Genomic DNA, 25,039 nt, shown 5'->3' with positions numbered 1-25,039 from the left:
CAGCCTAACAAAATACCGTGTGTGGTGTTTCCTGCTGTGACCCAAAATTCCCACTCGTGCTGTAGCCTAGCCATGCAGGTTTGCTTCTTTTGGCTATGAGCAGTGAATGCTTTATGGCACTTAACTATTATATTCCATAGACACACATTATCCTATCCACGTTCTCTGCCAAGGCAGTTTCCTCTTGCAAAACTTCCTTTGTCATTTTCCCACATCTTTCCCATAAGTTTTTTTTGTTTCCTCTTATCCAGCACAATTATCTGGTGTTTTGAAATGCAAAAACAGCCCATTCCTTGTAAACATTTCTTTCTTTTTTCTTCTGGTGCACCTCTGTTGGATTTGATATTTGTAAGTTCTCCTTTCACACATTTTATTTGTCATACTTAATTTCTGACAAACCTGTAGTTCTTGTGTCTTCCAGAGTCATGAGCTATTTGTGCTATTATTGTATTGCAGCCTTGTTCAATACTATTTTCATTTCTGTCTTTGCCCATTTGATCTTTAGTAAGAAACAGTGGTTTGCAAGCATTACAGTAATGATTGTGCTTAAATGCACAGTATTCTCTGACTTGGAAATGGCTGGATTTCCAGGCATGCTCTTTTTTCAGGATGTATGTCTCAGCATTCTGGTAAAAGTCCTTAGAGTACAATGTGTCATATAAATGGCATCCTGCTTTTCCATCCCATGCCAATATTTGTTGTTCATTATAAAAAAAAAAAGAAGAAAAACCAAAATAACAACACAACGACACAAAAAAAAAAAAAACTCCAAAGAAAATCAAAACCAGCTGTCAGTGCTTGCTTAATGCAAGTTAGCAATAGTCAAACCTCATACAGAGCAACAACTTGCAATTTCTGCTATAGGTAGGATATGAAGTTTTCTGCAGGCATGCTCTCCTTTGAATTGAGTTAGGCAGTCAAATGGTAACTGGTGACAAAATAAACTAATTTTTCCTATTATGGTGAGTTGCAGAGGTCTAAGACATGTTCAGTCCTCTCTCTGCATGGGGACGGGTGTGGGAGGACTGGCCCTAGACAGGAGAGCTGGAAGTTGCCTGTGTGGAGTAGGGCATAATTTCTTGAGGTAGTCAGACATCAGGTTTCACTTGTGTTTCTCCAGTCCTCAATTTTTTTTTTTTATATATATAGCTCTTTAAGTTACAAAAACAAACCCCATGTTTCAAACTTCTTATGTGTTACAAAGCTGCTGGAGTAGAGAGAATACCAAGCATGTGTAATAAGGGGAAAGGGGGAAGAAGAGTGTGAGAGGTATAATCACAAATTTGCATTTGGAATAATATTTTTATTAATATATAAAATATATAAAATATTCTGAAATATCTATAATAAGCATGCAGATTTAAAAGTCAAACCAACTCATTTGGTTTGACTGAAATATTTTGTGAAACATGAGGTTGAGTACAAACTCAAGTGGTGGGAAAGTTAATTTCATACCAATTTCATACCAGGAATCTGAATTGATTGCAGAGCAATGGTGTTACAGTCTGTAGATGCAAGTAAAAAAAATTCTATGGACGTTGCACAGGTCAGAACTGTTTTACTCATGAATTCTGAGCAGAAAACCAATCAGATTGTAACACAAAAGCCCTCCACAGCTTCAGTGAGGCAGTAAAACCAGAGATCAATGACAGGAATGCCTGAGTCCTGGCTATCTTACATCCTGTGTCATTTGCACTGGTGCTAAATCAGAATGAAAATGTGTCAGTTTGGATTATTCTGTCCATTTCTCCAAGCTGCAGCAAGTAACACCTTGGTCGTCTTATGCACCAGCAGTTTCTACACCAGACTTTCAGATTCATTGCACCTTGCCTGTGAATTGTGCCTAATCTTAGAAATGGGATCCTGGATTCTGGATCCCTGTTTCCAGAGTGGTGAGGTGCCCAAGCAAATAAAAATTAGAGCTCCCTGTTCATCAGTTTTGTCCCATTCAGTTACAGAGGCCAAGAGCAGGCAGAGTGAAGTGGGTTTCTTTTGGTGGGGGCTGCAAAGCCCAACCAGACATGCAAGGAAATCCAAGCCCTGCACTGGCAAAATCCTTGCTGGTTTTGCTGGCAGGAGAGCCAGAGGAGAGGCATGTCAGCCATGCCAGCAGCATTGTGCTGCAGGGCCTCAGCAAGATATGGGGTCTCTGAGAAATTTGCAGAACTGAAAGTCAGCACATCCTCTGCCCTGTACTGTGGTGTTTATGTGTGGTGGGCATGACAGTGTCTATACATAGAGGCTGATATACTGAGTATGCTTGCCAGATAGCTAAAGATTTTGTGCTTCAAGGTTTTAAGGGTTTCATTCCAAATTACCATCCATGTACCTCAGGTCACAATTTGCATTTATTGACAGACTCCTCTTGGGAGAGCTGAGTAGAAACTGGAGGTGTCCTGTGAGGAGAAAAGAGTAGTTTCTCCTCACCAGACCTCAGGTCATGGGCAAGGCACAGGAGAAGATGCAGGCAGGCACAGCCTGATCAGCCCTGCCTGCTCCTGAGTGACCAGACAACCAGCCTCCAGCTCCCTCCACTTCTTCCTTTCATCACCCTGCGCTTCCATGGAAAAATAATTTCATACAAATTTTAGAGGAACATCCAGTTAATCAAAACACAGCAGGCTGCCAGCGCAGCCTGAGCAGTACGGTGCTATCGCACACCATGGCACTTTCAATTCTGCTGCTTCATTCACTTGACAGAGATATTAACAAAAAGAGGAAACAGGCTATTACCGTGACAAAGGCTTTGACAGCACAGGGAAAATGGCATGTTAACTCAGCATCAGGCAGGCTGAAGCTGGCTGGTAATAACCATGCTCCACTCACGCACTCAAATCCTTTCTCCCTGCTGTGTGGGTGGGTTTGTCTGTTGTGGAGCGGGACACATATTTCCATGCACTTTTACCCACATTTCACCCACCTGAGTAATCAGACATTGTCGCCAAGATCCCCACTTTCAATAGAATGGGATATTAAAAGATCATCTTAGCCTCTTCTCTTTCAGATCTCAAACCCTCTAAGCTACATCCACTGATATCTGGAGGAAGCAAGTCAGAAGTTACACGCTATTTAATGGATGGGAGGGCTCCTCTTTTACGGGGCAGACATCTTCCGCTGAACGTGTAGAAGCACTGTCATCTGATTTTATTGCAAGCAGATGTTGGAGTGTGCTTGACTTGGAAAAACCCATGAGGCTCAGAATTAGCTACACTTATTGAGATCATTTGGTAAACTAGGTGTATTTTAGTTGCTTCAAGATCCAATTTAAGGTTGCAACAAACAAGGATCAGTTTTTTCTGGGTTTCTAAGAAAGCTCTGGCCATTACTCCATTAATTTCTCCCTGTTTGGACCCATTAATGATCAATGTTGGGGAGGCTGCTTTCTTTAGGTTAGGATTAGGTTTAGGGTGCTTTCTCTCTGCCAGTCCCTTGCCATGGGTCACTGTAGCAGTAGCAAACCTTGGGTAGCCCTGACATAGCAATCTTCTGTCAAAACCCTGTCATTAAATTGGTCAAAAGATGATCAGTTACAGTTTTGGATGGCGCTCTGGCCATTTCTGGGCTATGACTTCAATTGCTGTTGCTGTTCTCTGGAATCTGATATTCAAAATAATTTTCCTGACCTCCTCCCTCAGAGTTTATTTAGGTCCTGAATTCCTTAAGCCAGGAACTGCCCCTCTGCCCACAGAAATAAGTGGGCTCCTTGTGTTCTTGATCAGTGTGAATAGTAACACAGAGACCAGCTTTGCATAAAGGTATAGCCTCTTCTTTTACATCCAGTAATATAAAAGGGAAAGATAGACAAGCCTTGGGATTTTTATCAAGTCTGATAAAGCAACAGTAAAAAAAACCCCGAAGATTTACAAGGTCATGATCATTGGAGGGTGTCCAGCTACCCAATCTTTTTAAGTGATTTTCCTGGAAACTAGAATAAATGTAAGCAACTGGTAAGTCTCTTCTTTTTCTTTTCCTTAGTAATTGAAGTTGGTTTAATTAAGTCAATCCAAGACCAAGCTGCTGCCAGACTCCTCTTCCTCTGCCCCTTATTCCTGCTTCTTCCACTGGGCAGACACTGATGCAGGGATAGACATCTTGAGATCTGGTTAAAGGAGCTGATCTGTCTCAAAACATATCCCTGGCCCCCAGCTGCTTGTTCCTGACCCCAGAGTAGCCCTACACTCAGGCTAGCTGAAGTACTTCTGTGTCCATCTAGTGGAACATGTTGGGAAACTGATCCAGCTGAAGAGTAGACAGGGGAACATAATGTGTTTTTCTCCCAGGTGAACCAGATTCCTAATTTGATATGCTGAGCTGCTTAGAAAGTACAGTTAGAGGCAGAGCACAGGGTGGGGCAAGAATGAGATCATTAGAGAAGAGAAGAGAACAAAGTGGACCTGAAGCTGTGTCCTTGGACCTACAGGCAGATCTAGGCTGCAGGGGAAAGTAGGGCATTGTGACAGCTCTGGCTCATTCCAGGATGAGAAGGAACCCTCCGGAAGCAGCTCTGTGAGCAGACACAGATCTCTTTGAGAGAGCCAATAATAAATAGTTACATGCTCAGACACCAGGTCTTCAGAGCAGCTCTGGATGCAAACAGGGACGTGGTGATGTCAATTAAGAGCTCTAAATAACCTCTCCTTTTCTCCCTGTCACAACCTGGGAATTGCAGCGGTGGGACTGGGGAATTGCATGTATTAGAACTACTGCAAGGGGGGAGGCCATGCTGTGGCTCCCAGCTGTGTTCAGACAGTGGCTTTTCTGCTGTCCCCAGGATGTGATGGGCAGCTGCTGTTTCTTGCTCGAGCACACAGCTGTTGGTTTCAGTGTTTTCTTATGCTGCAAAACAGACGGGAAAGAGGGAGAAGGTGATCAGATAAAGGTTTAGAAAACATTTGGAGAGTATAGGAACAATCCTTACTAGAGATGGGAGCAAATGATTTGACTGAAAGAGGAGTTTGTATCTGGCATTAAGGTCTGATGTGGTTCCACAACCTCCCCTCTGCCCCCAGGGCTCTGTGGGGCAGCACTGGGCAGCAGTGTGGGTCTCCTCACAGTCTTGATTCCCCAAGGACATTCCAAGGTTTCCATTGGCCCTAGCAAGGAACTTGGGCTTGCAGCATTTTTGAAAAAGGAACCAAATGGTTGAAAAAAAAGGTCTTGTCTTCTTTTGATAGCTGTGCTGGTGTTGTCCTTTTAATATCGGCCTACTCCACCCCAGTACAACATCCGACCTAACAATCAGGAAGCTCCAGCTCCATGTTTTGTAAAAAACCAAACCCACCAACCAAACAAAACTTTTGAAGTTTTTTTTGAATGTCACTCCTAAGAAAAAGAAGTTTGCCTCAGAGGTAGATAATGTTAATGACTGTAAAATGACAAGAATAAAGATGTAGGAGTCCCTAAGATGTATTTTAATGTGAATGTTTACCTGCAAAGTGAGTCAGGGTATTTTGCCAGACTGGTAAATTCAAGAGAAAACTAATAGCATTTTCATTTTATCTAGTGTTTACCACAAAAATAAAAAATAGCACAGGCAATATTGACTGTTCAGAAATATAGATGCAGCCATCAATATAGGAAGAAAGATTGGTAGGACACTTCTCCTCTCTTGAAAGTAAACTTTAAGTGGCTGCAAAATTTGTAATGATGTTGACACTTAGATGGTCACAGTGAAGCTTCAGCACAAATGTCTTCTGGAGATGAATGAAGCTGCTTATGATTCAGAAATACTATTTCAGCATATGATAGGTGCTGTTTTCAGACACCACATCAATTACACCTTTTTTCATGATAAAGATTTTCCTCACAAGCAAAGCAGAAAGGTTATACAAACCATCAACCAAAAAAAGTCTTTATATTCTGAAAAAGAAATAATAGTGTCAAATGAAGGGAAAAAAAACAGTTACTGAGGAATTTTATTTTACTCTGGATGAAAGTTTTGGTTAGCAATAATAATTTCTCTGCTAGAAAATATATTCTTTCTGCTTTACTGCTGACATAGCCTCCCTTCTTTTACTTCCCTGACCTTCAATTTCAGACTTTGTATAGTTTTGCTTTCTTCTGCTCCAGGTTGTTGCAGAAATTGTGTGTCTACTTATTTCTGGTTAGTAATCTTGTGCCATCTGGAGCATGTTTCAGTTTTTGTTTTACGTCAGTCATTATCTGTTTCTTTATAAAAAAGACAGTTTTCAAATTATTCATACAAAACATAAACTCTGAATGAGTCACAAGGAGGGCCAAGATGATGATAATGGGGGGGAACTCCTGTCCTATGCAGACAGGTTGAGAGAGCTGGGGTTGTTCAGGCTGAAGAAAAGAAGGTTCTGTCAAGACCCTATAGCATCTTCCAGTGCCTAGAGGGAGTATAAAGAGAGATGGAGAGGAATTTTTAGCAAGGTCACGCACTGCTAGGACAAGGGAGAATGGCTTCAAACTGAAAGAGATTTGGTTTAGATTGGATATTAGGAAGAAATTCTTTACTGTGAGCATAGTTAGACACTGGAACAGGTTTCCTAGAGAAGCTGTCGATGCACCATCCCTGAAAGTGCTCAAGGCCAAGCTGGATGGGACTTTGAGCAACCTGGTCTATTGGGTGGCATCCCTACCCTCAGCAGAGGGGTTGGAACTAGTTAATCTTTAAAGTATCTTCTACCATTCTATGATTCTCATTCTGTGACTCTGTGATTTTCAAGTTGTTGAAAGGAATTGCCCTGACAGCACTAAGTGTGCATTGTCCTGCTCTGCTGACTCAGGGTTACCAGTGCAGGAGGCTCCCAGAAGAAAAGGGGACGCGCTGCCTGCAGCCTCCACCCCAGCCAGAGGGTTTTGAGATGCTCATTGGAGATGTGTGCAGTAAAGCCAGTCTGACCTGATCTCTCCTGACCTCTGTGCATGTGGTGTGAATATGGCCATGTTACAGTGGGAAAATGTCTCTCCTTAGGATAGTTTGTCAAGATGCAAAGAGGGGTACAAAATTGCCAGAGCTGGCATCCATGAGAAGTCTCACTTTGAGATATGCCATGAAAACCTGCACTGAGCAGCCAGCCTATATGCATACCAGAGAATAAGCAATCAGGGTGCATTTTGGTTTAATTTGTCTTTTTCTGGATATTCTGTTTGAGATTTTTTTACATAATCAGAGCATCTAAAACAGGGATTGTAAGCTGCTGGTTAGGGAAGCCATCATTTACATGATTACTGAAATGATTTATTCAACAGTTACTTATCTCACCAATTCATCATTGTTTAAATTTTAATTCAGTGACAATGTAACCTCTGGAAAACACTGCTTGCATCTATAATTAATAGATTGTTATGCTTCATAGTTTAAAATTTGATATACTTCCCTCAAAGTCCATGAAGAAGTGTTTCACGTGATCTCTTTCTAAATTCACAACAGATGAAAATGGCCTGCTAGGTTTCATACAAGGAGGCTCATTTGTAGGGAGATGCAGATCCAGTTTGCTGTTTGCTGTCTAACACAATTTAGTGGGAACAGCACAGCCCTCCCCTTTTCTCCTGACAGCAATTCTCCCTCCAAAATGAGGTTCTGGCAGTCTGCTTTTGTACAAAGTAGACTCAAATGTAATTATGCTGCTATGACAACTTAGTCTTAAAGCAGCTCACAGTCCTTTTTCTTCTCATCTTTGTAGTGCTGCTACGAGAAGAAAGTGATTCTGTGTTTTCTTCTTCCAGTATAAATAGAAATACATATCAGTGAAGTCCAAGTTCTACTGGTATAAGGTCAGGGTCGGTCCCAGTACATTAAACACTTGTCTCTTCAAAAGAATGTAATGAAAAGAGGGAGAAAATGTAAACTTCTCAGTCCCCCAGCCCTGTATAAATTAAGGCCATGCTAACCACCGTGTCCGCACATCTGCACGGGAAAGAAACTTTCTTTATTTGAATATCCACCTGGAAAGAGAGCAGCCATGGCCACATCTCTCCCTGCCTCATCTTTCCTCAGGAATAAGTCACATGAATTCTACAGAGCTCTTGGCTGCAGTGTTTAGTCCTTGCAAAAGAGTCTTGTCTGTGCTCCCATGTGGGCTGCTCCTGGGCTTACATCCTGAGTCACTGCCAGTGGGGGTGCCAGCAAGGGAAGAAAAAAAAACCCAAAGAACTTCTCTGAGGGAAGGCAGATGAAGGAGCTGGGCTCTTCATGGGAAGAGAAGAATGAGGAGAAACTGGCTGGAAGGACTACTGTCACCCAGCTTACTGGAGGGATTGGCTGTTCTGGTGGGAGAACATCACAGGGAGTGTTAGATGGCTGAGGAGTGTTTTATAAAGACCAGGCACACGCTTTCTGTTCCCTCCTGCCTGTGTCCTTGTAGGGCTCTGAACCTGACATCTGCTCTGAAAGCAGGATCTCAGCTGTAACAGGTTTCAGCTTCCCCTTAGACTTTCTCATCCAGCCTTTGAGGCAGGCAGTAGAAATTTTCTTTTGAGGGTCAAAATTTGGAGCATGGTGCAAGCACACTAAGGCAGAAGGCCTTGGGCCAGGCCTGAGGGAAGAACATGTGGTTTTGCCATCAAGATGTCTCCATTAATTACTACCAAAGCCAGAAGTTTTTTCCATGTGTTTACCTTTGATGAGTTATGTCCTGCAAAAAATTGTAAGTGTAGCCAACATAACTTAATTCACAGTGACACCCAGGGAGCTGTGGAGAGGTGCCAGAGGTGTGATGGGAGAGCATTTTAGTTTTGTGTGGCTTCCTGAAGCTCCCTAGAGCACTCTGAAAACAGTCCAGCCATTTTTTTCTTTTTATTTAAGGTAAAAAAATATTCCCTTTCCAGCTGTGAAAGCAACTGCAAAGGCCAGAACAGAAGGTGTTTGCGGTAAAAAGACACACAGGCTTAGCCAGACTATTTTGATCTTTTTTTTTCCCTCCCTGAATTCTCCAGGGAGGAGAGGTGCCAGTATCAGAGGACAGAAGAGAAACCCAGGGATTCTAATTTTTTTTTCTTCCTGAGCCAAGCTCTGGAAGAAGTAGAAACTTCCTTCACTTGTTCTCTCTGTCACACAGGCTGAGACCTGAGGTCAGAAAAAGAGTGTTCCCAGCTGGTGTGGCTGAGAGAGCGACCAGAGCCAGTGAAGGGCAGGAGGGAGGTCATGTCACTGCTTCTGAAACAGGCTCTTCTCTAGAAGCAGTGACCCAAGCCATTCAAGTGAGTCCCTGAAGGCCCATGACCCTCAACCCCATGTGCTTCTTCCTCTCCACCATGCAGGCACCTTGCAGTGGAGATGGAATTCCCCAGCTTCTCCCTCAGCACCCACACAGAAGCTGCCATGTCAGAACAGGGTGAGCACCAGGGCCTTAGAGGAAGTCACCCCTCCTGCCACTTAGGGTGCCACAATAAAGCCTCAATACAAGCTAAGGAATGGCAAGTGTTAATTGTTGGCCCTATATAAACTGCGGCTTGCCCCCTTGTGTAGGGCTGCTTCTAAGTGTAACCCTCCATAGCCCTGGAGCACAGGTGGGACCCAATCCCCTGGAGAAGGGAACTCTGACAGCCAGAGTGGGTCTGGACTTCTGTCATGCTCTCCCACCCTGAGTGATTCATTCTGGGTGAACCTGGGTGCTGCAGAACCTGTGCCTCCTTCCCTGGCTTCCCCCTTGGGCAATGTCTCGTCAGCATGGGCATCACCTACACCCATGGGTGGCCTGGTAACTCAGACGCAGAAAAGCTGCTTTCAAAATGGCATCATCTGCCAGCCCTCTCTCCTTCTCTCTCTCCTGCCTCAGAAACAGAGAACAGACACCACTGCAGGTGTTTTCCCTGTCTCATTTTGACACCTTTGTGAAGTGACACTGTCAGAGAGATATCTTTCCTGTGAAGGAACATCTTCTTTTCCACTTGCTCCTTGACATTTCAGTGGGTGAACTAAGAAGATTCTGGCCTGTATTTTAATCAAGTAAGACAGATTTCATGTACAGGCTGGTCACCCTAGAGCTAGCTATAGCATATGAGAGGTGTCTTGTCTGAAACACAGACTTAAATCCAGCACTCACAGCACAAACGCTGTTTCTGTCTCAAGCCCCATGTTTGCTTCTGCATGTTTTCTGACCTGTCATGAAGTTCCCTGCTAAGCACCTCCTGGCCCTGACTTCACATTTGCTCTGGTGGGTGGCTCTCTCTCTGTCTTGCTGCCTAGACTTCCTGTGTTTTGCGGAGTAAGAATTTGTCTGAGACACTCATGAAAGCTGAGATTGATCCTTGACAAAGTCATGTTGATCATGGCCTAGTGAGGTGAATCTGGGAGAACTTCCTGTGATTCCATTGACCCACTGGTCAGATGGTTGACTGCTGCAGCCTGTCTGTTGTGGGGGTTCCCGGGGAACATCTCCTAGGCGAAATCTTAATGCATCTCCATATGCATGGCAGCTGTTCTTCTCTAGGTAATCAGTGTTCCCAGGCTGATTTTACATCATGCCCATTTTACTCCCAACCTCCCTTCCCTCTGGCACATACTGCTCCCTACATCTCCCTGTTGCCAAAGGGACACCACCACCCCACTTCACCTCTCATCCGCTTTGTTCTCAGCTCTGAGGGTACTTTCCACACAATGCCTGTGCAGTTCCACTCTCTGCAGCAGCTCTGCTGTGCTGCAGCTGCAGGCAGAGCTGCACCTCAGCCCCACACATTGGCTGCTTCATCCTGTTCACATGAATGATTCCTCAGAAGTAAAACTCCTGGTTTTGTCTGAGATTGGAATACCTGAGCGTGTTCATTACTAAAGTGCACCACATTCACAAGAGAAAGGGGCATATGAAAGCTTTATCTTCTCACAGTCTTGATTCTTCCACAGTCTCGTACCATCAATCATATCCCTGCAGAGTACAAAACAATGCCCAATGCTGTCTCTTGTATTTACTTTCTGAAGATGTTAATGACTGTGGGAGCAAAATGAAGTGGTCTCTCCCTGAGGAGATAATACCATTTTGTTCTGAGAGGCAGGTCATAACAGATGGGATGTACGTGCACTTACTTTCTTGTGTGCACTTCTCATTTCTCCTTCCCTGTGTTTTTTTCAGAAGAAAAGTTAGGAGTGACTCATACCAATTGATGGTCGACAGCAAGACAAATATTCTCTGTTTTGAGGGGTTTGTAAGAGAAGAAATGGGAATCACACTCTTCCCTCCTTCTCTGCAAAATGAAGTCTCACTAAATGGTAACTTTCTTCAAGATGATTCTTATACCTAATCTTAACAACAGCAATTTGTGATCAATGAAGTAAATGTCAGCTGATCCAGCATCAGAAAAAGAGCTCAGAGCTCATTGGAATTCTAGTTTAGTTTCCTTTGTTGACTTATATAGTAGTTGGACAAACAATGTTTCCTGGTTCTGATTCCATAATAGATTCTATGGCTCTGTATTTCACAGCTACCATAAAAGCAGGTGCTGCAGTGATGGGAGCCATATAAGTACCTGGATAGATGATAAAAATATTGTTACTGAGCGCTTCAGGGTGTACTTTGTGTGAGGAGACACTTAATCTAAAGAATAAGGGATTGTTAAATTTTACTGTATAGCATATGCAATACTAGAATTTATTAGTCTATTGTTCAATACAGGAACTGATGTGCTGTTTTAAGTATTTTTTTAATCCATGACATAAAAGAAGTTCCCAAACTTCCTGACTCAGTTTTCCTGTTTGCAAAATGTGAATAGTGTTGATACTAAGTGAAAGGGCAGTAAATTAAACAGCAGAATAGGTATATAGCCCACAGGTGGAACATGATTCATGTGTGTCCATGAAAAGATTTGGGCTTTCCCCAGACTAATAAAGGACTGATTTCTAGTAAGGTAAGGGCAGAGAGCAGGCACTGCTTACTCCCCACATGATTGAGAGTGTGCAGGAGAGCTGGTCAGGGTTATCTGTACTGTGGCACTCTTCAAGCTGCCTGTAACCAATAGTGAATAACACACTGGTGTGTGGATGTCCAAAGTTGAGACAATTCAGTAACTCAGTCTCAGAGGGCTGAGCACTCATTACTTTCCATATACAATAATAATTAGTAGAAATTATTGACAACCTTTTTTTTTTATATAGCATGTCATCCAATGTATTTTTGGATTCTTGCATTTACATTCAGTTTCTGTTTTAAATTGACAGGTTTAGCCCAGAGCTGCTTTCAGCACACTAGGAGAGGAGAGTGCCATTTCTTTACCTCCCTGCTGTTTGAGGGAAAAGCAGTTGTTCTTTACACAAAATCTCTATCAGTGGCAGCTTTTAAAGACTTCCTTGTGTGATGTCTGAATTTTTAAAAGTTTTGAAGTGCCAGGTTTTTCTGCATAAAAGCTGCTTATCCCTCAACAGCAAGAACTTCAAACAGTTTGCTGACAGCACGTAGACAGCCCCTACTTAAATAACTTGAGTTGCTTGTAGCTTCTCTTGGCAAGGGGGGGAGATTAAGGGGAAAATCCTACAATGATGAAGATCATTATGCAGAAGTCCCTCTCTGCTCTCTATCTCTCCACGTCTCCAGGCCCGATCAGCATTTCCCTGCCTTGCAGTGAGTGTGCACCTCTGTTGTGCAGATCCATCTGCAGCAGCACCAGCCTGTCCCTCTGTGCTCTCTGCATGCTGGAATTTGACTCAGCCAGGAGGCAGCCTGGTGCTTACACATGGCTGGTGGTTGTATCACACTGCTTTGTGCTAGCTCGCAGAGCTGAAGTGGCTACTTCACCCATTTTGGTGTCTGGCACTGCTTCATCCCTCCTCCATGCCTCCAGAGTAGTAGAAGAGCACAGTGCATTTATGCTTTGCTAAATTTGCACAGGAGGCAGAGAGATGCATTTTAATTATTTTCATCTGGGTATGTACAGCACAGAGGGACAGTGTTTTGATTTTTCTGTTTATTTTTTCCATCTAGAAATGAATAAAGCTTTTTTTCTCAGCAGCTGTATGCTCATAATCTCAGGCTCCCAAATATTTGTCATTTCAGTCGACTCTTCCCTCCAACTTTGACCACCCTGTTCATACCTTGAGGATCTACCTTTACTGTAAATGATACTCAGTGTAAGATACACATTGATATCCATTCCCTGGGTTTTGGGATCTGAAAGGACAAAGCCACTATGGGAATAGGGACATGTAGCAGATGGGAAGCTGACCCCTGTGGCTGTGGTGTGTACAAGATTCCTGAGTACCTTTGGGAATACAGACCCTGATGTCTGTGTAAATAGTCTGCTCTAAAAACAGTACCAGGGTCTGTGGTATCTCTGTCTGTCTATCCACACCCAGTTTGTACCAGAATGAGCAGAGACAACACAGGACAGTAGTTATGGGAGAGGAATTTCTTACTGAGGGCTTTTTGGATGCTGTTCTAACACAATTCCCAGCAGCAGGTGCTGGTAAGACACAGGTGATCCTCCTGTGCCTTACCATTCTGTCAGCACTCAAGTCTGGATGCACACCCAGTGGGTGTCAAGCAAGCACTGCGGCCTCACAGCAAGCTGTTTGTCTCTTTTTTAGCATGGTGCAAATGCTGGATGTCCAAGGAAATGGAAACTCCTCTCCAACAACAGGCTTAGTCTCAAAACACTGTTCATATGGATGACCATCTTAGAAAACATATTTTCATCTACCCACAGGGAAGTCTGCTGCATTCTTTTACTGTAGATGGAATCAAGATAGGCAGCTTCACAAACCTCATGGAAGTTTTACTCTAGCAGGCAGACAAAGGCTATCACTGCACACAGAAAATACTTTTGGAAAGGAGTAAAAACACTGTGAGGCAAGGCACTGGAACAGGTTGCCCAGAGAAGCTGTAGATGTCCCATCTTTGGAAGTGTTCAAGGCCAGGCTGATGAAGCCCTGAACAACCTGATCTAATGGAAAGTGTTTCTGCCTGGGGTTAGGGAGTTGGAACTAGATGATGTTTAAGGTCCATTCCGACCCAAACCGTTCTATGATATCTTCTGGTTTTTGTGCTTGTACTGATATTCCACACTGAAAATAGCTGATGATCCCTGCCTGACTCTTTGGCCCCCTGCAAAGCTCCAGCAGCCTTCCTGCAAGCTGTTGCTTTAAACCTAGAGAAAAATGAGCAGCTGCAGCCTTTTGGGCTTATTTGGTAACAGCTGTCGCTTGCCAGTGTGCTCTCTCTCTCTCATCTTGCAAGTATTCCTGTCCTTTTTTCACCTTTGGACTCCTTTCTTCTTTCCTTTTAATGCCCTCGGTGATTTAAGATAATTGGTCACGAGAAAAATTTGGTAGAGGACACAGAAACTTTCTTTCTGGTACCCATATGTGGCAGTGTGCTGGGAAACCTTCAAGAAGCCCATCAACCCTGTCAGAAGGTAGAGATTTGTAAAGCACCAAGTACCACTGTGCTTCTCTGCTTTATCTTCCTCCATCCCTGTGCATGCCTGGGATCTCTGGAACGAAGGTGATGAGCAAAGCCTTCTTCCCTCTGAACAGCCTGGTCCAGTGGAGGGTGTCTCTGTCCATGGCAAGGGAATGGAGCTAGATAATCTTAAGGGTCTCTTTCCTTCTATGATTCTCCCCTCTTTCTTGGCAGCCCCATGTGTAGACAACCCCCAGCACAGCCATGCCAGAGCCAGCTCAGGGGAAATCTTTGCACTGGCAGAAGGTTGTTCAGTAGTTCCTTTCCTTGCCAAGCCCCTAAGTGTGCCAGTCACTGGTGGAAGCTAAGATTTGAAATGCTTTTCCTCTCTTTCTGCCAACACAACATATGAAATGGTTGTACTCTTTGTGATATTTTAGTAGTTAACAAACATGTGCATGCTGTAAGAAAAATCCTACATGGAAATGAGATGGTGTGTAAAGTATGCCTCTCTTTACAACACCTTCTAAATTATTTTTCTTGTCTTTATTATTTTTAAGAAGTCTGTGGAACTGGAGCATAACAGAGAAAGACAGGACAAGCTGAGAAGAACCAACTGAAAGGAAAATCTTCAAGTTTGTGGCTATCAGAGCAAAAGGCAAAAAGGTAGGATTGCATCCACATGGTTGTTCATCTTTCACCCACTCACACTGACTGTAATGGGACTGCTAGCTCTGTGCCCCTGCCTGTTGGACCCTCACTTTATAAAGGAGGAAGGGGGCATTAAGACTCCAGAAGTTCAGGGAGATGGAAGCCAGACCAAGGCAGGCTTCAGCAGGCTTGTGCTCTAGATGGTTTGGCTCCAGGAAAGCAAGAGAGGGCTTGTATGCTCTGCATATGAGCTGGCCCTCTCCAGCCCTGTGTCACTGTCTCTTTGAGAGCAGCCCAACTTCACCACCAGCTCACATACAAATACATGGAAAGAGCAAACCCTGCATTTTTTTGCTGAAGCAGCTACCTGCTTAGTGTTCAAAAGAGTGGCTTTATTTCCATAATTTTAGATGGCAGCATCATAACCTTTAACAGTGCATGAATCAAAAGTTGTCAGCTTTTCCTCTTCTGCCATGAGCCTTGTGATTCCTGCCATGTGCTTTATTTTCTTGTGGTTAGCCCAAGCCTGCATGCAAATTTTTCCGGTTTAGAAATGTCCATCATTTCCTGTGGTCTTTAACAAGACAGGAATGGCAGCCAAGGCAGGCAGCCTCTCCACACAGCTCGTTGCTCATACACACTGAGGCTGCTCTCGGTAAACAAGGTCGCTGCCTCTCCCTCTCTTGAAGCAAATTGCAACAAGACTCTGCTTTGTGCCCTTGTCCTGGCAGGAGGGGGGAACTGCAAGGCTGGAGGGGAAAACCTGCTTGAAAATGTCAAAAAACAAACTAATTCCAAACCCCAAACAACCAAAAAGAACTCCACAACTTTTTTCACCAGTTGTTGAAAAAAGTCTTATATACTTATGTGGAAATTTTCCTATTACTGTTATTATTTCAGCTTGTAGCTGGCCATGGGAACGTTTCCAAAGAAACCAGTACTCTGGGAAACCTTTTGTTATCCAGAAAGGCTGTTATTCAAAAGCAATTAACATAAAAACATTAAAATTGTCTAACTTCAGAGACAGAAATATGGAGGAAGGAAATGTGAGAGTGTGTGTCTGTGTGCAGGAGGGGATAATGTAAGAGGCAGTCTGGGGTAATGTAAGAGGCAGAAGGAGGAGACAGGAGCACTTGGTCCAGCATGGGATGGGTGCAATTGCCAAGGAGGCTTGGGATGGTGAGACCCCCCACATGTGGGATGCAGGAGCTGTGAGGTCAGCTGGGGGCTGCTGTGACCTTGGAGGGCAGCACAAGGCAAGGAGAGGTGTGGGGCCTGGGCCATCAGGAGTCCCAGGAGTGACAGTAGAGATGCTCAAATGTCTCTCTCTTCTTCAGGCTTGGTATGAAATGTGTATGATGTGTTTTGGCAGCTCTGAGTGCCTGTTGTCATGAGGTGTGAGCTGTGGTTTTGAGACCAGGCTTGTGCTTGGCAGCTCAGGACAGTGCTCCCGAATCCCCTTGCTCCCCACTGCCAATGCTTGGTGAAGGCACTGACAGCAGCAGTGTTGAGGGTTTTATTTTACATTTGTACTGTGCAAGTTCTCTCCACCATTTCTCCAGCAGGTTGTGAACCAGCTGGCTGATTTCAGCCTCACTTGAGAGGGCAGAGGGTCACTAGATATTAAAGTACTGTCTGCTTGTGTGGAAATGGAGTTCCATCAGAGGGAGTTTCCAGATGCCTCAAGGCACATCTCCCTGCCTTTTTCAAAAGAGCACAACTATTTTAAAGTGTGAACTCTACCATATGCAACCTGAAGGTGTTTTCTCTTACAAGGGGGTGCCATAGCTGTAAATGTACAGATTATCCTTTTAGGCCTTTTGGTGTTTCTATCAATTTTTCCTCCTCCTATGTTATCTTATCCCTGACCCTGCTCATGTCCACATGTGTTGGTCTCAGCCAGACTGAAATGTGAGATCTCAGTCCTCCTCAAGGGGGACCCAGGGACCTTGGGAGTCAGTCAGAGGTAACATATCAGGGAGGAGACCCATGGAAAGGAGAAGTGGCAGTATTATTGGGAAGGTTGAGTTCACTGTGACTGGAAGACATGAACTGGAGTTGCAGGAGTAGATTAAATATCCCAGACTAGCTAGGATTCCTGAGATCAGTGACACTCAGAAGAGCCTACCTGTGTCCCAGAAGCACATTTGAAACAGAAATCTACAAAGCCCTTTGATAAATAAAAGTCTGAAATGCAAAATCTTGTTCTAAACTAGACAATGGTCTCACACTCTGAAAAACCCAGGGAAGTGGAGCAAAAAGCATTGCATAAAAAGACAAAAGGCATGTGAACAACAGGGCCTGCAGAGCAAAAGCTTACTTCAAAAAAGGCTCAGGGTAGCATGAAGTGCCAGTGGAAGGGGTGGAGGCAACTGGGACTGTCCTCCTGCCACAGAGGGAGGCTTTGCAGGTTTTCAGGGCAATGCTTCAGTGCTGGTGTTTTCCTATAAGCCTTCCATTCAAGGGGCAGAAAAAACTTTTAATAGATCATCAGTAGCTGCTACAACAGTGTCCCCCTACTTCCATCCTTCTGCCTGTTTCAAGATAAAATTTTAATTGAAACAAGATGTTGTAGACAGGATGAGTATCTATAAACAGGTTCTAAACTGTCACCTTAAGAGCAATGTATGTGACCCAGTTCAAACACCAATATGAAGAAAGAAAAATTGTTAAACACATAGTCCCATTAGACACAGGAAGGTTGCCTTGTAGATTGTTTTAATCTTTGGAAGATATTTATTTACACTGGTTCCAGAAAATGATAACACATTTTCTGCTTTGGTGCCCAGGAAATGTATTTTAATAATAGATTCCATTCATACCACATGTTGTATTGTCACTGAATTTATGGTACAGATAATATGCATGCTTACTAGTTTCTCCTTCTTTCACAATTTTCAAAGAGTTCAATTTGTGTATTCTGTTACCTGATATACAGAAGAGATTTTGCTTGGGTTATTAACCAAATCTTGGTTTGAAATATGTAATTTTTGATGATATAATATTCTAGCTTGACCAAATTCTTTATATGAGAAAGCATTTAAAATATTGTAGAGGTTGTGAAACCCATGTAGGGTGTTTAAACTTCCAGTTTCATTTATATAACAGTATTTAAGTAGTCTGAGCTCCCCAGAAGATTACCTGTATAAGTAGCAAAGGCAGACAGGATTCAGGTTTTGTTATTCAATCTCTTTTCAACATATGATATGCTTTCCCAACAGCTGGTTATGTAAACCAAGGTTTATTGAGGTTATTTTTCAGTACTGAACTCTCAGCACTGCATATTTCTCATTTGTTATTTGCCTCACTTTTTGAGGGCTTGTATGTATAATCCTTACAGCTGATATTCTGCAGCAGCCTATGTATCTTGAGGAAAATATTTATTTGAAGCCTAAATATGTTTTCAAGATAAAAAATACAAAGCTAGGGGCGGATTATATTTTAAGTATGCTTATGCAAGTCTAAATAAATGAAACATGGACTTTTAAACTTTATCCATATTTGCTGAGCTTGATGCAGTGTTACTATAGATAGTCAGCACTCAGAGCCAGCTACCACTTAAAGACCAATAGCAACAATACTGTGTTTCTAGAGGTTTTATCAAAATGAACTGCTCCTTATCTGTTCTGTGAAGCTACAGAAAACTATCCAATACAACAGTGCTGGCTGCTGCACACACACTGCAGAAATTTGCAAATCCTTATATACCATGCAATGGTCCGATTGGAAAAAATTTCCTCACTGAAAGAGTGGCTAAGTAATGGAACAGGCTCCCCAGGGAAATGGTGGAGTCCCTGGAGGTATTCAGTAAACAAGGAGATGTGGCACTTGGTGATATAGTTTAGGGGGCATGTGGTGCTCAGTCGAAGGTTGGACTTTATGATACTGGAGATCTTTTCCAATCACTAAGGGAGCCTTAGTGATTCTATGAAATTGCTTGAAAGCAAAGTAGTTACTGCTTGGAGGTTAATAAACAACATATTCACCAGTCATAGATGCAGACTACAGGCTTTAACAATCAAAATATAGGTGTCTTTTTGTTTTGTTTTGGGTTTGTTTGGTTTTTCATTTGTTTTTGGGGTTTTTTGTTTGATTGTTTTGTTTTGTTTTGCCTTTGTTAATTGACTGGTAGATTTAGAAATAACACCCGACTGGAAGCTGTTAGTTTTAGTATCCTAGGCAGTCTTTAGAAGGAGAAGTCACAGAGCTTGCATTACAAGATGAAATATAAAGTTGCCTCCAGCCACAGACAGCACACAGTTTGTTTTGATAAGGTTTTTGGGACAGGCTGACAGTTTAGTTCATTGACTGTGCTTTTGCTTGAATTTGGGTGTTAATCATGTTTTCTAATGGATACATCTTAGGATGTGTTTTAAAACTTGTTAACCTGAATACCAGGGTGCACAAAAGCAGGATGAAGAGATGGGTGATAGAGGAGAAAGAAAGGTCCTCTGCCTACAAGATTAAACACACATTCTTTAGCAGAAAAACACAGAAGACAGAAATCTCTGACAGGAGACAACAGTCTCCCCCTGTTTGACTTTTCTCACCAGTTTGGAGACTTCTGTCTGGACACCACATCAAAGGGCCTCAATTGCTTCCAGCTCATTGTTGCTCTTTGTGGTGGCAAAAAGTCAACGAGAGAACTTTGAGCTAGGTGAGGTCTGAAGTTCCCAGCAACCAAGAAGGCCCTTGGGCTCCTGGACCCTCTTGTGCCCCTTACACACCTCAAGTGCTGTACTTAGCCAGCCACACCATGATATAAAGCAGACAACCCCATTCAGAGAACCAGTAAATGTGTAAAGCAGTTTGAAGTATGTGCCATATGAAAGTAAGCATTTCTGTGAACCTTCAAGTTGGCATTTGTATTTCAAAGCAGTAAATTCACCTGTTTGCACATTTTGCAATAAAAAATTCGAGGTATGCATGTACAAGGAAGGATTTGGAGTAGATGTCTTGATAAAACATCATCTTGGAAGGTGTATCTGCAAGCACAGAAAGAAGGGTGGGTATTTTCAAGTCTGAACTGCACATGTCCAGGTTTATATGAGGCACTTTCTTTTGCAAGAGGAGGGAAGACTGCTGAATTTTCTAAAATTTACTCTCTCCCTCCTTTCAGAGCCTTTTTATATTTTCCAGATAGTCCTGGCCTCTGTAAGAATCTGGGTAGGGAATAGAAACCATATTGTTTAACACCAGTGACCAGTCACATAGCATATTTGAATCCTGAACAAAAATTCTTGGAGATGCTGGTACCGTCAGCAAGCCGTAGGCAAAAAAATGATTTTTCTGAACCTCTTCCACCACATGGTCATCAGAAAAGACTGTAAGAAATGTTATCCATTTGTGGTCAGAAGTATCAAGTACAACAAATTACCCTTACTGAATACTTCAGTTACTGTACTTGGCAGTGGATTTGCTTTAACTCCAGGAGGGCATTACAAATGAAATCTTTGGAAAATTTGTGAACCAATTGTGCAATACTGGACTTTTTGTTCCTCAGGCCATAATCCTGCTCCCAGTCTCAGATTCACTGTGCCGATCAATAGATGCATTCTACTAAGAAAACAGAAAATGTGAGCAGTTCTTAACTACAGAAGGCAGCATAGCAGCTAAGATACTTGGGATGAAACCACCATGAGACAACTGCAGTTCCAGCAGGATTTGGCTCAAGGATCATGTGGGAAGCCTTTCCCCTGCCAGACCAGTGATGAAAAAGAGATGGGGGGTGAGGGGACACAAGCTCCAAGTTGTGAATCACTCCTCATGTTGGCCAAAGAGCCTGCAGACGGAAATAGGAGGGAAGCGACCACTGAGGCTGAGCTCTGCAGGCCTTGCTTCAGCTGGTCCCCACTTGGAAGAACTGTGCTTTGTTTCCCTTTCTGAAATTTGCCTTTTCATACAGCATTTGCTACCATTAATTGGAGCATCTCCTTCCTGCATCTTAATCAAACAGTGCTGGCAAAGAAGAATCATTATTACGAGCAGTGTCGGACGTGTGGTGGCCAATTCAAGCCATGAATTGCTTGCCTCAGGCCTGGCAGGTAGGGGTCTCCATTTAATTTTATTCAGAATAATACAAATAATAATACTAAAAGCAATGCAGCATGTGTAGACCATCCAGAAAAGGAAACAGCCCCTGTTGCTGAGACAGCTCAGTTTCTGTTTTGCCCTCAAGTATGTTTAAAACATTGATACTTTCTCCCACAGGAGGAAAATACCAACAGGTAAAAGATGGCAGCAAACACATTAAAATTGGTGCTACACCAAAAATCAAGAGACAAAACCAGCTGAGAAACAGTTCATAGTCAAAACTGCACACATCCAGAGGTGCCCTACATCTTAGCAAGCATAACTTTCAGTCAGGGAGTTCCTACTTCAGGGCACAGGTACTCTGTTAGCCACAAAGTGGCTTCAAAGTCTGGGTTGTAAGGTCCCCTCCGAACTGCGCTCCACGGCGGCCGGGAGGCACGGAAGCGGGGGAAGGGACGGGTTTTCCCCGGAAACTTATCTGTCTGGCAGATAGCAAGCCCAGCATCCGTGTGTTCTGGGAGGTTCCCATAGACGCGTTACAGCACTGGATCTGCCCCGCAGCCTCTCGGCTTGGGGTGGGTTTGGCAGGCGTGAGCCTGCTGGAAAAGTTCAAAGGGTATTTTCTAGGTTTTTCCCCCTTCCACTGCCCCTGCCAAGGCAGCAAACCTCTGCTTCCTTTCTCAGAAACGAACTAAAGCTTTGCTCCACTAAAACTTAGCCACGATGAAGGAAAAAAAAAAGAGTCAAATATAATGGTTAATATATTTGAAAAATTACTTTTCTCCAGAGAAATGTGTTGCAGATTGGATGACAGTCATGTTTCTTTCCTTTTTCTGTTTCTCTCCCTCTTAGCCATGCACATACATTTTTTCTGTGGTAGGGTTCCAATCACTGAAGTTTTGGGCAACTTCCATCACGCATTGCTGCACTGGGACTGGGCTAGGACAGCAGGCAGCCGGCCAGCCTTCTGGAATAGAAGCGGTCCCCCTGTATGGAGAAGGAGGAGAGAGGGACATCATGCCTCTCTACTTTTCTTGTCAGCATATGGTGTTTAGATAATGATAAGGCATGCTGAAGAGGAGTGTATGTCTTTTAATCTAAGCTCATCAGTATGGTGCATGTGAAATACTGGCTTTAGTGAGCTGCACTGGCTCTGGATGGAGGGGAGAAGATTTTGCAGTGCTTCTGTTTAGCCTCAGTTCACCCAGCCTGGCTCTCTGCAGGAAAATTTATTTTAAGGTGGATTTATGAACCAAGATGCCACCCCCTTCTTGCAAAGCTCAGTAGCTGCTTGATTGCTTTTTAGCGTGAGAGTTCAGAAAAACATTCTTAAACTATGATGTCTCCAGAGGTTTGTGGTAAGAAAACAATGTTAATTTGCCCAGTCTAGAAGCAGAAAGATTTAAAAAGAGTAAAGTACACTGTGTTCTTTGTTCCAATTACCTGAAATTAGTGTCCTTGTTGGAGATAAGTGCCATAAATGGCTTTAACATTTCCAGGTTTTTCTCTCATTTTGGAGCAGTACTGTACTGCTGCCACAGCACTGCTGCACCACACAGCACAATCCATCTATTTGCACTTTTTAATGAGCAGTGACTCTACTGTAGCTATTGCAGTAGCTGTGCATCCATGATTTGATTTCCAAAGGAGAGTGTGTCATAATAAGCTTCTAGAAAAGTTCAAGACAGCTGCCTGTGTCATGGAAAAAATAAGACTTGATTAACAGAGGATGTAGGAAGCCAAAGTAAATACTAGAAATGTGTAAAGCAGTTAGGGTGGTGTAGATTAGTACATATGAATGGATGTGTAAATCTGAGTGCTTGACATGATTGATTCTTACGTCGAAAGGGAAGTCATTGTGTTATTATGTTTTTAGTTGGAAGTCCCTGCTGACAGTGTTGGAGCTGTTTCAATGTCCCCCTCAATTAAAAATCTCAAATATTGTGAAGAGTTGGGCCTGCATTCCCATTTTTCCTGAATTTCAAATGTAGAAGGACAAGTAACAAGAGAGAAAATGCTAAACTTTGAAGACTGTGCCCGACAGCAAAAACCACTGCTGTGTACATGCAGCACCTCTTTGTTGAACCACATAACTCATGTTTAAAAAGTATCCCACCATGAGAGGTAGATGTGATGGTAGCTGGGTGACAGGACCATCTAGAAGGCAGGGGGAGAGCTTTCTGAGCCTATGAGTCTTGCAGAGCCTTTCAGATGTTCTCACCTCTCTCACACATTGCAGACAAGTGGGCGAAAAGCTGCAAGTTACTTAAATCAGTCACTGTGACACATCCAGTTAGCTTGGTTATGAAGAGAGCATGAATTATGATATTCTACTCTATCATTTAAAGATAAATGTTTTACAGCACAAATCCCATTATTATGTGCACATTTTTAGAAGAAAGATTGTGTTTTGTTTTGGGTCTTTTAGTTTGCTTGGTTGGGGTTATTTGGTGGGGTATTTTGTTGCTGGTGGTTTTTTTTTTAATAGCAATTTTAAGACTTTCAGTCTTGCTAGGAGGTAGGTTCAACTTGTGGTTAAATCCTGCAGGCAATAGTCTTACTGATCTCAGGATTTTCCAAATATTAAAATACATGTCTGGATTTCTCAAAACCCCACAAAACTTCAAGAACTTTAGACCCATTTCACCTTTCCCCAGATAACTGAGATGGCCATAAACTGCTTGAGTGTCCTGGTCCTAGTAACATTTCTTATAATAGGCAGACTCTTGATTAGCTCTTAGTGACTTATTAGCAGCTTCAGGTATTATATTTTAGCAAACAAAATCAAAGTTTAACCCCTAGCTTTTGCTTAACTACAATAAATTATTTATAAGGTGCAACCCTATGTCATGCAGATGCTTTTTCCAGTCATGTTGTTTTATATGACACGTACCATTAAAAATGTCATGTGGGGGGGTTCTGTATGGAGATGTGAAGTGAATGAAGCTGGAGCAAAGAAAAATAAATCTTCCAGTAAAGAATCTTCCTGTCACTCTTGTGACTATGATCACTGTGCCATCCCCAGAACTGCTTCCCACAGGAGCCTGAGGCCAAGGCTGGAGGTTGGTGCATGCACGGCTCCGGATGTGGGCTGGTCTAGATGAGAATTACTTTTAGCAGAATCAAATGGAAGTCCTTACCTAGAGATAAGCCTGAAGTGCTCATGCACTATTAACTTCCTGGCAAAGTCTCTACAATGTATATATTTACACTCAGGATTTGTACGTACATTTTACACTCGGGGTTTGTAGATATAGTTACAGTGTGACAAATATCCCTATCTAGACAAGTTGGCAGGAAAATAATAGAATAAGTACAGGAACACTAAAAGAACAGAATAAGTGTTCATGTGCCTTCTTGAGTGAAGCCTGGAGGGTTTTAATGAGCCTGGAGTGTGTGCATGTGTCTTTTTCTTTATTTACTTAAGAAGGTTTAAGTTTCTCAAGTGGTAACTGTAAGCCTTGGGCAGGAGAATTACACTTGCTGAAGTATGCTTGTCCTGCATTAGGACAGCTGGTTGGGCCCATGGCAAGACATTTTTTATTTTCAGGTGAAGCTTCTGGCTTTGTCCCACCCTGGCATTTTGTTTATCCTCTGTAGAAGTCTGTCTTTTTGGCAAAATGGGCCATTAGCTTTCTTCTTGTGGTTTCAGCATTTCTTCTTGCTTTTCACTTGGGAGTTTTCTTCTTATAGTGCTTCTTTTCTCTTTTCAGCAAGCAGTTTCTGCAGATCTGCAGGTGAATTCTAGGCACTCTAGAAACTCTTTCCTTTTATTGAATCAGTCATGTTTTTTTCAGTCCTCATTCTTAAGATGAACATCACAGAGTTGTGGTTTGTGAAGGGTTTTGGTTGATTGCTTATTGGGGTTGTTGGAGCAGGGAGGGGAAGTAAGAGATGGAGGGAATCACATCTCCCAGGGGAGGTGCTGTTACTAATTATGCCTTGGAGATTATTACTTCATGGCCTCAGATATAATTAGTTCTTGATCAAACTCCTATGTGCTATTTAGGACAAAATAAAGCCTCTCTTTCTGTATGACCCAAAAGCCAGCTGTTACTTCA

The sequence above is a fragment of the Molothrus ater genome, chromosome 1 (genome assembly GCF_012460135.2).
Source record: "Molothrus ater isolate BHLD 08-10-18 breed brown headed cowbird chromosome 1, BPBGC_Mater_1.1, whole genome shotgun sequence".
NCBI classification, from domain to species: Eukaryota; Metazoa; Chordata; class Aves; order Passeriformes; family Icteridae; genus Molothrus; species Molothrus ater.
The sequence above is the reverse complement of the archived record's forward strand: the minus strand, read 5'-3'. Positions refer to the sequence as shown.